Source organism: Watersipora subatra, chromosome 8, assembly GCF_963576615.1.
Source record: "Watersipora subatra chromosome 8, tzWatSuba1.1, whole genome shotgun sequence".
In the NCBI taxonomy this organism is placed as follows: domain Eukaryota; kingdom Metazoa; phylum Bryozoa; class Gymnolaemata; order Cheilostomatida; family Watersiporidae; genus Watersipora; species Watersipora subatra.
The window spans coordinates 29,041,533-29,054,830 of record NC_088715.1 but is presented as its reverse complement, the minus strand read 5'-3'; the positions used below and the strand labels follow the sequence as shown (position 1 = coordinate 29,054,830).

The 13,298-nt window shown below is 35.9% G+C and overlaps 1 long non-coding RNA gene across 2 annotated transcripts; it reads left to right on the top strand.

Annotated features, from left to right (window-relative positions):
* Positions 1 to 219: 219 nt before the first annotated feature.
* LOC137402180 (uncharacterized) lies at positions 220 to 13,091 on the top strand. Of its 2 annotated transcripts, XR_010979485.1 has the most exons (4): positions 220 to 427; positions 1,491 to 1,605; positions 7,303 to 7,416; positions 11,791 to 13,091. It is a non-coding gene; the product is annotated as an uncharacterized lncRNA (long non-coding RNA). The 2 variants fall into 2 exon arrangements; XR_010979484.1 differs by lacking the exon at positions 220 to 427 and having other exon boundaries at positions 779 to 1,605.
* Positions 13,092 to 13,298: the final 207 nt, after the last annotated feature.

The window sequence follows — 13,298 nt, the reverse complement described above, 5'->3', positions numbered from 1 at the left end:
ATGAATAATAAAATTATTCAAGCTACGTTTTATGAAAAGGGCAACTGCAATATTAGCTAAAGCATAAAAAATAAACTCAAAATGTCCATCAGTACATATTCTTGCCTCTGTTAAACCCCCACATTCCATCATTACATCTCTACATTTTAGCTCACCTTTAAACAAGTGCACGACAAAAAGATACGGCGAAGGGCATCACACTCGCGTTTTTATAGCTTGACCTCTGAAAATTGGCGTACGGTTTAGGCTGAGCAAGTAAGGAATTCAGACTACAAGCTTCGTCAAAACGAGGTCGGCAGCTCAGACGGCAGTCATTGGCATTGAGGATTTTAGTTCAATGGTCATCGGTATTGGACAATAGAGAACGTATCATATCTGTCCGTTCTTTCTGAAGCAAAAATACGACAATACGAATACCCTTATAGAGGTATGGCATAATGACAACCGATTTCTCTGTATTGCTATACTTGGGCCTAATCTAAAAACAAGAAAAGCGAGTAAATAAGTTTCGGAAACCACATTTCATCTAATTAATGGTACACGTATTTATTCAATTTATATTTTCGTTGCTTCGCGTAGTTTGCAAGAGAATTTGTTGCAACATATATTTTTAAAACAAGGCTGTAACGCGTCTTGATTATTTAATAAAAAAATCGGATTTTTTATTTCAATCGATTTTTCGATGTTGATAATTTTCTTTATATGAATTGGTGGAGTAGAGCTATCTGCATGTTCGAACAAAGTACGAATGAGAGTGGCCGATATAAAATACACTGAAATATTTACCACATTCTTCTTAGTGTGACCGATGCTGTTAGTCATGAGAAATCTAAGTACATGTACATTGTACCGGTTTTATTGGTACCACGTTGGGTTATTATTAACGGAGCCAAAAGGGGAGACTACACAGTTGATGCTTGCAAGTAAAATGATTACAGTGAAAGGTTTTGAGTGTGATGTAAAACCATTGTCAACATCAGCAAGAACATTCCATGTGCAATGGGTTGTACCTGATTTAAGGCATTTCTGCATACTGCGTTGGTAAAGTGATTTGACATGAAATGTACTTCTTTTTTGCTCAATACCTTATCTAGAAGGGTGTTAATTTTTTATTTAACAATTGCACATGCATGTTAATGTTATTAAGTTGTTGCACACTTAGCAGCTCCTTTTCATGACTTTTTGGCATGTTGATATGTGCAAAATTAGTATACCTGATTAGCACATAGAAACAAAGGACTACAAATTATACATAGTAGGCTATAGCTAACGCAGTTGCCCTTCCGAAACAAAGTCCATGATTCATGACTGGCATATCATATGAACTAAGTATTACCATCTAATTATAAATACTTCAACGGAACCAATGCTGATGTAAGAATGAATAATTTAACCTTGAAAGACACACAGCATTGGATCCCTTATGGCTCAAATAAGGGTCAAGACAGCCTACCAGTTTCTAGATACTGCCTCTGAGTGGTTGATTTTAGAATAAGAAACATGCAGCTCCCAATCTCGGAGAGCTCCACAGACTTGAAGTTGGACAACACTCAGAGGTAGACGTACCGACGAGCCCTGCAACAAGTCGCAAGCCTAAGTACTTTGGTGAGTTCATGTGCTCTCTAGTTGTCTTCAATTTATAGCCTGTAAATACTTATCATAACTAATTAACGGGATAACTAGATAGAGTAATGTGCAGATAAGCCATAATTATAATCATCTGGTGTTAGATTGGCATCTGCCTGCGGGTTTAACTGTTAAACTTGACAGTATTAAGTACACATTGTAACTTTGCTTTAAACTGCTACAATAAACTGATAGATTACAAGTAACTGCCTATCTGTATGAAATAAATTCAGTCTCATACTGTGAGTTTAATTAGTTTACTAATTAGAAACTGAATTAGTTTCCATTCTTTATTATTAGTATGAATTTTTCATTCAACCATTTTAGCAGACATTGTTCTAATAAAATTTCAACTACAAAATACTACCATATTCTGTCATATTTTTTATTAATCTGTTAAATACATGTATCCTCAGAAGTTGCACATTGTCTAATGCTTCCAAAGAAAAGATCCTGTCCTGCACAAAATCATTTTCTCATGATATGAAGTTTGAAAGTTACAGTTGTTTGACAAAGTTTGAAAACCTTTAAAGTTGTTTTTATTTTCTCTCTTAATTTATTTCAAATACGCAAAACACTTCTCTCATGATATGCAGTTTAAAAGTTAGAAGGGCAAATGTTGTTATACAAATGTATATGCTAAATACAAATCAATTTTCTAGCTAATTTCTCCTTTGACTTCCTCCGCACCTCCTTTTTCTCTCTTTCAATCTCTGCTACCTTTCTCTGATGACCATCTCTGTCTAGCATTCCATTTCTGGATACCTCAGCTAAAAAAGAGCAGACCTTTTCCATTACAGATACTGGTTCAGCTACTTTCTTAGCACCATCACTTACCTCATCATGACTGTGTTTTCTATCATACACCATAGACACTTGCACCTCTCTAGTGCTTTGGGCTGTCCCCCTCGACTACTAATTTCTGCGTATCCGCTACTCTTTACTCCCTTGGTTTCACAAGTCCACCAATCTTGACCTGTGTGGCCTTTCTTAACATCGTGCTCTTTGTCAGACTTATTTGTTAGGTTTTGCAACTCGACATTATCTGAAACATAACTTGACTCAGCGATAATGGTTCTCGACAAAAACGGCTTAACTGGCTCAATACTTCTACACCCCTTAACAGAATCAAACTTACTTTCGCATAACGCGTTTACAACAGCAAATAATTTAAGCTGCTTCAACTCAGTTATGCCCAAGAAGCTTGTTCTCAATCCTTTCACTACATAAACTTCAGCATCCATATGCCTGTCTTTACTTACAAAATGAACTATTACACTTCCAACTACTTTTAACTCACTACCATCAGCAGTTTCTAAAACTGTCGACAGTTTCTTTAACCGTTGGTTCAACTTATTGGCTGTTGCCTTGGTTACTATAGACACCTCAGCCCCAGTATCAAACGTAAACTCTACATTTGCTCCATTAACTTCTAAATACTGCACAATTCCCTGGCCTAGTCATTGATCTTCACCATATTTATCTTTATAACCAGAGAATCTAACACTTCTGCCCTGGCTATTATCCCGGTACCCTTCATCATACCGGCTCATCTCGTGCCTCTCCTTATACTTCTCCCCCTCAAACCTATCTATACTGATGTCCCTGTACCTACTCAATTTGTCTCTCATCTCACGGGGGCTTTCTCGGCCCCTGTACCTCTCCCTACTACTATCCCTGCTACCATATCGCTCATAGCTATTGTCCCGACTACATCCTGGCCTCCTGCTGCTACCTCGTCTGTCGTAACCTACATCTCCTCACTTATCCCTACAATAACGAGATACATGTCCTCGCCTTTCACAATAAAAACATTTAATGGAGGGACAACTCTTCATCTCATGGCCACTACGTTTGCAATTGTCGCATACTCTATCTTCACTGCCTTCTCTATTATTTGCTTTATATTTAGAGAATGCCTCTCCCTGCTATCGTCTCTATACTTCCTAGTGTCACTGTCCTTGTTATACTCCCGGCCTCTTGTCCCATATCTACTAGTATCATGCTCCTCACTACCATAATACCTTCTACTACTCCTCGGGCTACCTCTAGGGGAAGATCTACCCACTGAATCATAGCTTCTATCTCTATCATTACTCCGGTACTGTGCTCGGCTATCAAACTCTGATACCTTTGCTACTTCCATCTTAACCTCACTTTTTAAATTGGTACTTCTACCGTCAGTTCTCAAAAATCTATCCGAGTTGTTGGCCTCATGTAATAACCCCCAAGTAAGATTGGCGTTCCTCATCCAATCTCTGCTTACTTCTCTATCTCTCAACCCGTTAACCGCTACTATAAGGGCAAACCTTACCCTATCATTATTATTAGCCACCTCTGCATATCTGCTTAAACTCTCTGCCAGTTGTAAATATTCTCTATCACTTTCTCAAAGTGCCTGCCTAGCTGTCAGAAACTTATGCCCCTTTACGAACATACTCTCTTGTCTACCATAATAATCCTGCAAAAACCTCCACTGCCTCCTCATAAGTAGAATTTGCACCATCTACGTTAAACTCTGCACTCCTCAATACTTCTCTACCACTGTGCCCAAAGCTCTCAATAGTGGCACTAACCTAGCTCTACCTCTCATGATAGGTACTCTATTGCCATCTTCATCATCTACATAACCTCTCCTGTCGACAGCATTCTCAATACACAAATTCAGTTCTTCTATAAATCGTTCCCACGAGCCATCACCGTGCTCACCAAACACCAGCTTCGGAAAACCACTCTCCATCCCTACGCCACCCGTTATATCTCTCGCCACCAATTTACTCTACCTCACTCATATAAATTTAATGTAATTCTCACCTCCGAACACGTAATAAATATCTACACCTCTCCAACACCGATGCTTCGCCGCTACGACACCTCACAGCCTCACAACACCACCCTACCTCACGTCACCACACCTGCACGCCCGTGAGAGGGTCTAATCAACCGTTAAACTTAACCCGTAACCAGAAAAATTATCGCTAATGATAAAGCACAAGAAAAAAAAATCAGAGCTTCGTCAACTGCGCCATGTTGTATAAATATGACACTTACATGTGATTGAAGCGAAGAAGGCCCCTTCCCATCCCCACGGTTATATACTTGCCTTGAGACTACCGCATCATTGACCACTTGTAACTTCTCGTAACCTCTTGCAACTACCTGTAACTACCATGACCTCAGACATTAGCGTAGCCCGCGGCCCACCAACTCGATTATACAACACATTTGAGTTGTTTTCTTTCGATATATAGTGTTAGACATTAAAATGACCAATATGATAAAATATTGGTTAATATCGATTGAAAAACAGGAGTTGTTCCCTCTTTACAATAAGGAGAACAGACAACTCTAGTTGTGCAAAATAAAATAAGCCGATATTTTGATAAAATATCGGCTTCTATATTCATATCGATTTGAAAACTGACCCAATATAAAATCATCCATTGAAATATATCGTCACATCGAATTATATCGCTTTATCGTGCAGCACTACAATAGACTAGTAAAGACTGTTACTATAGCTAAGTGGTTAAATATTAGAGTTGCCCCGATTTCAATATCGGAATCGGCATCAGTGCCAATATGGGTGTTAAGTATCTGAATCGGTATCGGCCGATATTTTCTTAAAAAATCGGAAACTTCAGATACTTTTTGTAGATCAACTATTTAGCAGAAAACCGTATTTTAGCCTGCTGCACTAATCAAAAATCATCAGCTGCAAGTTCCTTACTTTCACCTAATGAATTCCACACCTGTCACACAATCTATTTCATGTCTATAGCCTGATAAACGTCAACACAGCCGAGGAATCTTTTGGCTTTAGACCGGACGTAATCAACAAGTGCAGTATTTCCCAATTACAGCGATATGATTTATTGCAGCCAATCACGAACAAGAGACCCATGATGGAAACAAGAATGCGTGCGGTGTAACATTTCTATGTACTAGCATCACGAAAGTAATTTGAGCAGTCAATGCATAAAGTTATTTACGTATCTCTCTTGATCCTGATGATATGATGTATCGTTTGCATCGCATAAAATAACCTGAGTGGCTTATCGGTATTTAGCCTGTCCTCCATCATCTGTTGCAAGTGAATCCTTTTTCAGTACGACTGGCTACATCGCTAGTGATGGAAGATAAGGACGTCTCACTGAGATAATTGAATCGCTAACGGTAATTTAAATAAACGTTTATTTGCTCTAAACTTGTACCGGTGCATCAGTTCGTTCAGCAGTAGAAGACAGACTTCATTATCACAGAGAAAGATGTACCGCTAACAGTAATTACCATTATTAATAGCAGATTACAAGAAACATGGACTGTTTTGTTACTAGATGCACGGTATGTCAGTATGTGAATTTAATATACATGTATATCTTTTTCCATAAATACAAACAAATAAATGCATCAATATTTATATTTTCTTTGCATTAAATTTATATTTGCATAATAAAATTAATGATTATCTATGCAATACAAAAGATCTGAATCGGTATCTGAATCGGATTATTTTTCTATAAGAATCGGTATATCGGATCGGTATCTGAATCGGCTGGTGAAGTTAGAATCGGGGCATCTCTATTAAATATGTGAATGGAAGCTTTCGGTGGCAATCTCTGTGAGTTCAAATCCACCATAAAGCAAGCTTTTCATCCTAAGATTTTTATAGCTATAACTGGACACACTGGTTAACACATGACGCACAAACTTTGAGAGCTACATATATGTTTAGATTTTACTAAACTTCAAACACTCAACTAAAATTTTATCATTGATCTGTTAGCGAATTCGTTTTTACCATAATGAGCTGACCTGAAATACCATATTTACCATAATATATAGCTGACCTGAAATAGCGAGCAATGTATATTTATTTCTGGCGCTGTGGAAGAAATTTCGGTGAATAGCATATGGGCATTTTTGTTATTTTTTCATTATCAGTACAACAATCACCAAATTTCAACTTTGAAATAAATTTTTTGCGATATCGTTTGGCAAAAAACAAATTTGCCCCACCTAGAATGGCAAAGATGAAAACGCATAGTGTTTCATAGTTGGGTAAAAAATGTTTTATAACTGGGGCATCGTAACCCGTGGGTGCAATGTATCAATTAATTCATCATTTAGCGTGTGCAATCTGAAAAAGGGTATATAGCATATAGTATGAGCGATGGAACTGTATGAACCTTGGTAGGCTTGCGGTTAGATGATTGGTCTACAAACTAGCGGTTGCACTCGTCGTTAGTTCCAATTCAGCGTGATGTGAGCTTTCAATTCCAATATTTTAATAGCTATAGCTGGACAGACCGAATCATGAAATCACAGGTGACACACACACACTGAGATTTCTATATATTGATAAATCCGATTTTAGCCTAAAAAATCAAGATTTAAATCAATTTTATTTTTTCGTGCCAATTCTGATAAACAAGGTGTAATCATAAACAACCAAAAAGCACAATAACTCGCAAGTGGTCATCATTTGATATGCTTGAATTATAGATTTGCCCGTTAAAGTTAATGCATAAAGGTCTAAACTCTATTCATATTGGCAAAAAGGTTAATTGGCATGACATGAGTCATGGCTACACATTAGACAACAATTAACACTAATTACTTTACGCTTGCTTCTGATTGATTACACTAACATGTCATAATTGTCATTTTGCACAGTTTCTCACCTCAAAGTATCAACACAGAAATATGTCGTCAGTAGGAAGAAGCACAGAAGGAAAAAGGAGAGTGAACGGTTGAAGGGCCCGCAACTCTTGAAGACATTCTTCACAGGTAATCAGATGCCATGGGATCAAAAGTCCGGGACAACAGTGAAGTTAGGCTGAATGATCTTGAACAACTCTCTCTATATATAAATTTTAGTGTTTGGCTCTATGTTTCTCATCTTTGTGTACAGCTACAGTGATTAAATTCTATTTATGAAAAATCTGCTTTGCAGAGGATTTGATCCCGGTACCGTCAGGTCTCAAGACCGGCAATCTAAACTACACTTCGATCGCTTAACGGACTGTGTCGATCAATTATTGTGATTACATTAGTTGAATTACTCACACTTAAGCGCTTGATGTTATTAACTAGCACAGTTGATGTTTAGACATAACAATTATTGAACTGGCTTTAAACACCGCTATTGTTTTAGTAAATAATTTAAGACTTCTAGCTTAGGGTACTTGGGTAAGTTAGGCCTACTCAAATTCATTGGGTAATTGTTTTATTAGTCATGCAACGTCGGGCATTCCCCTAGTCTGTATATATATTTCTCAAAGTGTGTCTGTCGTCTGTGGATCTGTTTGTCATTTCAGCTATAGCTATTAAAATCTTGATATTAAAATTCCGCATTTCAATGGATTTGAACTTACGACGAATGCATCGACAAGTTTCTTATCCAGGAGCTTTCTCACTGAGCTAGAACTAGTAGTAAGACATTAGTAAGATACATTCTCATATAACGGATATATCATGTGTATGCTAATTTTGTTTAGCCTTGGGTCCACGAGTTACGATGCTCCTATTCAGAAATATTTTGGGACCTAAGTACAGTCAAACATGGATAACTCGCCCTCGGATAGCTCGAACACATGGTTTACTCGAACGGATTTTTTGGTTCATTCCCACGTAATGATGAATTGCTTTAGATAACACGACCTCAACTCTGTTAACTCGAACAGTTTTTTGCCCAACGGCTACCGCGCCGGTTGTTATCGCTTTAGAAAATCACTTTATTCCAAGCCATAGAGGTAAACCTCAACTTTTCGTAATTCATAGGCGTCGTTATTACCACAATCGACAAAATATTTTTGTCAACGACTTTTCTAAAGGTTTGGTGAAATTTTATTTTTACCAAACACCCACTTAGCGATGACCTTTCGGAAGCAAGAAAAAGTGAGTTAACCTTCGCATTAAGTTCAAGAAAAATCGGCAAAATTTATCTTGGCTAAAACACTCAAAAGAAACACATGTCTTTTCTTCTGAGCATTTCAACTACGATCAAGTTTTTCCAATTTTAATCTAAAAAACGTCCTGGCAATAACATCACCTCAAACAACAAACCAATCTCAAGTGATAGAAAAATCTCTATACTTTTTGATAAAAGAGTTAAATTTTACATTAGAAGCATTTAATTTGAAACAAGCCATTTATGCTTTTAATTTATATTATAGTTTGTATATGTACATGCATTTACTAATAAATAAATACATGGACTTGTGACAGTGCTCTGATAACTTGAACGCTCTGATAACTCGAACATTTTTGCTCGGTCCCGTGAAGTTCGAGTTATCCATGTTTGACTGTATATGCAACACAATGCTTATTCATTTTTTTTTCATTAGATTCAATTTATTCAGCCCCACGATATTGACAATAATTTATCTCAAACTTAGAATGTGGCGATTTGTGTACTGATTATATACAGTGGAAATGCTTTTCGAACGGTTCTGTTCTCGAACGCTTCGGTTCTCAACCGCTTCAGTTCTTGACCAACTTAGTTTTCGACCAACTCGGTTTTCGTCCAAAGATTTTGAGATTTCTTCGTCTCGAAGCTCGAACATAAATTTGGCTTTCGACCAAACCAGAGCATGCGCATTGGAATTCGAACAGCTCCGGAAACAGCATGGGAAAATTCGTTAATAAATGGATAAGCATTTTACGCTTCATAAATTCTTTACAAAAAGGGCAGAACCATCTGGGACGACGTCTCCTCTACCACAGAAATTTGCTAGGGAGATGACTCCGCCAGTCGAGTTACACTAAATTGTGTTGGAGGAGGATTCTCCTTTGAAGATGTAAAGTAAACGTGTCATTGCTGTTTATATTTTATTTTTCCTATGATTTTTGATGTAACTGATTTGTTTCATTTTTGATGTCTCATTATCAATTTCTGCATTTTTAGTATTGTATCTTAACCTTTAATGTTTTTGATGTTTTAAGAGCCAGACATACAAAATGTTTACTTATGTTTTCTTTTTTTATCAACATAGATAAAAAAAACTTGTTAAAATTAAACATGATCTATATCTACCCGCTTCTATTTATTGTGTGCAGTATACAGTACAGTTTATGGTGTAAAATGTTGAAAAAATACTTTACCGAAGTTGTTTTTTTGCCTTGGAACGCATTAAAATTTATGTAAATTTATTCTAATGAAAAATTGTTTTGGATCTCGAACAATTCAGTTTTCGAACAACCTTCTGGAACGGATTATGTTTGAGAACCGAGGTTCAACTGTGCGTTGTTAAAAGATATACGTCGCTGAAAGTTATAAGATTTTTAATTTACAGTGGTTTGAAAACCTTTACAGTTGTGTTTATTTTCTTTCTTAATTTATTTCAACTACCCAAAACACTTCTCTCATGATGTGTAGTTTGAAAGTTAGAATGGTAAATGGCAATTTTCTTTCCAAAGAATTTATACCAATACTAGCTGTGTTACCCGGCCAAGACTGGGTAACACAGCTAGTATTGGTATAAAGTTACAGGGATTATCTATTATTGATTGTGTAAAGAATTGCATAAACATTATGTATATAGGAAAAACCTGCAACAAAACTTGAAACATTTATCTAAATTGATCACCATTGAAGTCAATATGGTCTGCAAGTACATATATATGAAATTGTGCATCAGTTGTATGGCACAGAGTTTTAGATGATCTCTTGTTTTCTCTTTGTCTAAGTATTGACATTCTAAATGAAATAGCAATTTATGTAGGTCAATGTATGAAGCTAAGGTGAAAATACTTAGTTCAGCTCATGTAGACCATTTACATACTTGCTATTTATTTCACATCTTCATTTAGTTCTCTACTTATTTATTCCAGCTGCTCAGAATACTTTTTTCCAGCTACAGTATGTTTATGGATTCTGTTTTGGTACTTTGTGCTCCACAATCATTAAATAGGAATAAATATTTTGTTCGTTTAAACAATCTTTTTATGTTATATCTTTTAGTTCAAATTAAAACATCTTTGTTTGTATGTTCCTATCAGCGCTTGCTTCGTGTATTAGCTTTTGCATCTTTCATTTTAAACCTAACCAATTAGTAATTAGTAATAAATTTCACATTTTACAACAAACATTTGTAAGATTACTGTAAGATTATCTGTAAGATTATCTGTGAGATTTACTGTAAAACTTATCGTGTAAGATTACAAGTATCAGTTATTCCTCACTCTTTTATATTTACACAAATTTACATACTTTGAGAAATGTATATATAGATAGATATAGATTTACATTCTCTTATTACATTAAATTTATAAACTTAGTATAACTTTTGAAGTTTATAATATAAGGCTTTAAAGTTTGTTGCATTATCTTTTTTATTTTAACTTGCATTTTTAAACATAGTTGGAGTATAATGTCGAGTTTAAGTTTAAACATTCATTTTCCTATCACGGTTTTCCTATCCTATTACTTAGTTTCCAATCTTTATTCAACCATTTTCCAATTTTTCATCATTCCGATTTTTCATTCAACCAATTTTGGCAGACATCGTTCTAATAAAATTTCAACTACAAAATACTACCATATTCTGTCATATTTTTTATCAATCTGTTAAATACATGTATTCTCAGAAGTTACACATTGTCTAAGGCATCGAAAGAAAAGAACCTGTTGTGCACAAAATCGTTTCCTCATGATATAAAGTTCAAAGTTGCAGCTGTTTGACAAAGTTTGAAACTAATAATCTATTAATTTATTTAAACTACACAAAACACTTATCTCATGATATGTAGTTTGAAAGTTAGAATGGCAAATGTTGTTATTTATGTTAAATATAAACCAATTTATGTCCAATGACTTCTTTACTACCCAGGCAATGCCGGGTAGCCCGGCTAGTATTTATATATTTCTCAGTTTGTCCAGCTATAGCAATTAAAATTCTGCTTTCTGATTGATTTGAACTGACCGAGATTGCAACCGCAAGTTTTTAGATTCACTGAGCTATACAAGGTATCCAAGACATCATATGCCTCACCCCGTATGCACTCACTAAAGGTCGTATTTTTTGAAACTCGAATTCTATTAACTCTATGAAACACGACGGTTTTTTGTGTTTTGTTGAACTTCTATTTTCAGTTTTTCGTAAGGTTCAATTGCGATCATGGCCAATTCCTTTCACATAGACAATCGTATTATCTCTGTAGGAAGAGACTCTAAAAACAAAGAAATCCTGCAAAACAATGGACGACCTGCACAGAGAATTTTGTCAGTGATTCTCAGATTTTGAAAAATTAATAAGTCGCTTCAGTTTGGTCTTCTGCCCATTATCATAAGACCCTGAAACAGCACCACCAGAGCTGCAATTGGAATTGATCAACCTTCAGTCCGATTCCGTTTCAATGAAGAAGTGTAACTCCTCTAAACTGGATAACTTCTACGCTTAACTTATTGAAGGCAGGTTTCCAACCATGCGGAGAATGGTGCAGATGCTGGTGTTGTTCGACTCGACCTACATTCTTGGGCAGACATCCAAAATCATAAACATTAATAAAGCTCGTCACAGATCCAAATTAACTGATCAACACCTATCTATCCTGAGAATTTTGACAACAAAACTAACTACAAGTGTTGATGTACTGGCAAAAAAAAGAGACCAACAACGCTGATCTCACTGATATTTGGAGTTTTTCTGCTGTGTTAAAAAATGGAATGGTTAAAAGGGCGCTTCTTTAATTAAACACTGCGGCGGAGCAGGATAGATTGAGGTTGGTCGTCAATTTTGTTGGGTTGTAATGTTTTGAAGTTGAAAGTAATATTCATCAACAGTTCAACAAATTTTAATATTTTTCATACTTGGTGCCTTCAATTAAATATTAGAAAACATGCAATCTCCATGGTTGATAGATCTTAGTGTTCTTTTCTAATATAGGCCTATTTAGACCATTTATTTTTCACATTTGAAAAATGCAGTATTCAATGTTAGAGAAACTTGTTGAACTTTAATTTGCATTTGCTCACTGTATAATGAGGTTTGCACACAAGCAACGCTTTATTATATCATTTTGGCTCAGCAGTCGATGTACTACTGTGGCCCCTTCTTCAAATTGTATAACCCAAAGTGGCCCACAAGTTAAAGTGTTTGCCCATCCCTGGTATATACCAACTGTTTTGCATGCTTATAAACCATACAGAAAATTGCATGTCCTTGGTGAATGACCAAATCTACCAACATTTACCCTAGAGAGAACACAACTCTGACTCTTTTTTGTTGTTCAGGATAAAATTTATGAGCTATGACAATTAACAAACTGCAAGGCTGGTAACTAATTATTTACCATGTTATTTGTATCTTTTACTTCCTCTTGATTATTGCTATACAGTTTTGATAGTTGTCTTTGAATTGACTTTAGGACATTTGCTCATGTCTTTGCTATTGTTTTAGTTTTAAACAAAACTTGCTCTCTCCCTTTTTCACACTCCCACTAATCTTCTGTATTCATGATTTTAAAACTAAAAAGGGAAGGCATCTAGCACTGTTTTGCATCATTCAAACTACAGTGCACCACACTATCATAAGGATAGCTGGGTACATACATATTGATCTATATAACCGCAATGTTTTGAGAAACTTCTGGTGTTCTTTGCGAGATTGCTTCGTATGCCACGAAAATTATTTGCTAAGGTTCTATGTTGGTCATTGAAAAGTTCATGT